Genomic DNA, 3,672 nt, shown 5'->3' with positions numbered 1-3,672 from the left:
TTGGGAAGATCCCCTGGAGAAGGGAAAGGCTACCCACTCCAGTATTCTGGCCTGGAGAATTCCATGGACTATATCGTCTTTCTGGCTCTTTGCACTCTATCTGACTCTATGGACTGGAGCCCTGCCAGGCTCCTCTGTCCATGGGGATTCTCCCGGCAAGGATACTGCAGTGGGTTGCCATGCCCTCCTCCAGGGGATCTTCTCAACACAGAGATCGAACCCATGTCTCCTGAATTGCAGGTGGATTCTTTACTGTCTGAGCCACAAGGGAAAAATGCCACTGGCTTTCTCTTTTATACACTGTGATGTGTATAGTTTTTAAAAGGAAGAGGAATCAGCTATGTTACGTTGATTGTTTTCATAAAGGGTTTTTAAAAACATGAGACAATGTGTCGGTACATCTGTACTATTTAAGTGGAATTTTATGAAGACACAGGTAAGCTGGATGTTTTCCTAACCATTGTCGTTACTGTTAACGACCCCATGGGCTGCAGCACACCAGGCTTCCTTGTCCATCATCAACTCCCGGAGCTTGCTCAGACTCACGTCCAGGGAGTCGGTGATGCCATCCAACCATCTTATCCTCTGTCGTCCCCTTCTCCTCCTGCCTTCAACCTTTCCCAGCATCAGGGTCTTTTGCACTGAGTCAGTTCTTTGCATCAGGTGGCCAAAGTAGAATTAGCAGCTAAAATGAAACCTCCTTTATTGATTTAAGTTGGAATTGAAATGTGCTGTCATTTCAGTGCTGAGCTTAGCTTTCATCCTCTCAATTTTCCTGAGATACCTGAGACTGCTGTGTTTATTCCATAGGGTCGAATAGCCTCTGACTCTCCTAAGAGGTCTAATCTGCTATTTTTAGCTAGAGAAATAGTCATGAGCTCTACTCCCGAGGCACTTACCTGTATTACAAAAACACACTGGCAAACCCAAATGCATTTCCTAAAATACTGTGGTGTTGGAGAAGAATCTTTAGAGTCCCTTGGACTGCAAGGAGATCGAACCAGTCCATTCTGAAGGAGATCAGCCCTGGGATTTCTTTGGAAGGAATCAATGTAAAGCTGAAACTCCAGTACTTTGAACACCTCATGCGAAGAGTTGACTCATTGGAAAAGACTCTGATGCTGGGAGGGATTGGGGGCAGGAGGAGAAGGGGACGACAGAGGATGAGATGGCTGGATGGCATTGACTCAATGGACATGAGTCTGAGTGAACTCCGGGAGTTGGTGATGGACAGGGAGGCTTGGCGTGCTGTGATTCATGGGGTCGCAAAGAGTTGGACACGACTGAGAGACTGAACTAAACTGAACTGAACTGAAAATATAGTTTGGATATTGGAGTGGAATAAAATGCTTCAAACAAATGAAGCAAAAAATCATTTTAAAAGGTCTAAAGTGTAAAAGACAGGGAAGTTTGCAGTCTACGGGGTCGCAAAGAGTCGGACGCGACTGAACGATTAAACTGAACTGAACTGGAAGGATACATCCTTAAGAACTGAAATGTGAAGTATGCTTGTATGGTCCATTTGAAAGGTGTTTTAGGATTCCGTGTTTGTTTTCTTGCAAGCGATAGAGAAAATTTCGCAAACGTTTTATTTCTGGACAAGAAGATCTAAAACAGAGTGCTTGCTTAAGAGATGAGACGTGAGCCCAGAGAAACTGTATGTGGCTCATTCCCCCTGCCCCCAAACCAAAATACACTGATGTGACCGCGTGTGAAATCACTCTTCCCTAACCTCAGCCTGTCTGATGTCTGGGGCTGGATGAGTCTCTGTTGTGGGGCGTCAGTGGGCCCTGTGGGGTGTGGAGGAGTGTCCATGGCCTCCACTCGCCACGTGTCAGGAGCACCCCCTCCCCCAGTTTTGGAAGCTAAAAATGCCTCCAGATATGGTCATATGTCCCCTCAGGGCAAAGTCGTCCCTGGATGAGAACCACATCCATAGCAGATAAATGGATGGGTGGATGGATGGATACATAGATGGATGGATATATAGAGACAGATAGACGGATAGATAGACTCAGTGGATAGATAACCAGACAGTCTCTTATGCTAGTTCAGGACTTCTCAACCTCACTGTGATGGATGGATGGATGGATGGATGGATAAATGGATGGGCAGAATAAGTAGATAGATAATGAGACAGTCTCTTATGCTAACTCCAGATTTCTCAACTTCATCCTAGTGGATGGATGGATAGATGGATGGATGGGTGGATGAATGGGTGGATGGATAGATGGATAGATGGATGGATGGGTGGATGAATGGGTGGAAGGATAGATGGATGGATGGATGGATGGATGCAGGTATGGATGGATGAATAGATGGATGGATAGATAGATAGATGGATAGATGGATGGATAGAATAAATGCTGTGCTTACTTGCTCAGTCATGTTTGATTCTTTGCAACCCCATGGACAGTAGCCCGCCAGGCTCCTCTGTCCAGGGGATTCTCCAGGCTTGAATACTGGAGTGGATGGCCATGCACTTCTCCAGGGGATGTTCCCAACCCAGGGATCGAACCCAGGTCTCCCACATTGCAGGTGGATTCTTTACCATCTGAGTCACCAGAATAACTAGATAGACAATTCGACAGTCTCTCATGCTATGTTGGGGTTTTTCAGCCTTACTCTGAAGGATGGATGGATAAATGGATGGAAGGATATGGATAAATGGAGTTGGGTGTGACTTAGTGACGGAACAACAACATGCTTTACCAAGAAAGGGAACTCTGAGCTACATTTCAATTCTTTTTAAATAGCTGTATTTTTTGTTTTTTGTTTTTTCAGAAACAACCACCCTTGAAAAGGACTTTTTAAGGACATGGGGGAGAATTGATTTAACATCTATGTTTTTCAAGGAACATCGGCTCTGTGTTGTATCACTCAGCCCCACCAAGCAATTACATGGTTTTGATACAGACTGAACCGGTTGCTATAATTATGCTAACCATCTAATCCAGTGCATAATAAAAGTGCCATTACAAGCCTAATTACTATATAGTTAAGTATAATCTGAAGGTTTCCAGCTAATGGGACCACATTCTTTGCAAGGAAAGGAATGTGTGTGTGTATGTGTGTGTCTGTGTCTGTGTGTGTGTTTGCATTAGTAATTATAGTGCTATTACAGTGGTTTGGAAAAAAGAAGGTGGGTTTTGTTGTACTTTGCGTGTGTGCTAAGTTGCTTCAGCTGTGTCCAACTCTTTGTGACCCTGTGGACTGTAGCCCACCAGGCTCCTCTGTCTGTGGGAGTCTCCAGGCAAGAATACTGGAGTGGGTTGCCATGCCCTCCTCCAGGGGATCTTCCTGACCCAGGGACCAAACCTGTGTCTCTTATGTCTCGTAGTAAAGAACTTGACTGCCAGTGCAGGAGACATAAGAGACGTGGGTTAGCTCCCTGGGTCGGGAAGATCCCTTGGAGGAGGGCACGGCAATCCGCTCCAGTATTCTTGCCTAGAGCATCTCATGGACAGAGGAGCCTAGCAAGCTAGAGCCCAGGGGGTTACAAAAGACTTGGACACAACTTCGCAACTTTCTCGTCACTTCATATTGTACGTCTGAGAGTTAGATTGTACATGAATATTTTGTTGTTGTTGCTCACTCACTCAGTTGCGTCCGATTCTTTGCGACCCCATGGACTGCAGCACGCCAGGCTTCTCTGTCCTTCACCATCTCCCT

The 3,672-nt window shown here is 45.6% G+C and overlaps 1 long non-coding RNA gene across 2 annotated transcripts in view; it reads left to right on the top strand.

Moving 5' to 3' along the window:
- LOC105004238 overlaps nt 1-3,179 on the top strand; it is an 18,071-nt gene extending 14,892 nt beyond the window's left edge. For both annotated transcript variants that reach the window (XR_827194.1, XR_827195.1), the window contains exon 3: nt 2,785-3,179. This is a non-coding gene — a long non-coding RNA (uncharacterized LOC105004238). The remainder of the gene's footprint in view (nt 1-2,784) is intronic.
- Nucleotides 3,180-3,672: the final 493 nt, after the last annotated feature.

Source organism: Bison bison, unplaced genomic scaffold (genome assembly GCF_000754665.1).
Source record: "Bison bison bison isolate TAMUID 2011002044 unplaced genomic scaffold, Bison_UMD1.0 scf7180017857985, whole genome shotgun sequence".
In the NCBI taxonomy this organism is placed as follows: Eukaryota; Metazoa; Chordata; class Mammalia; order Artiodactyla; family Bovidae; genus Bison; species Bison bison.
This window is presented reverse-complemented; position numbering and strand designations above follow the sequence as displayed.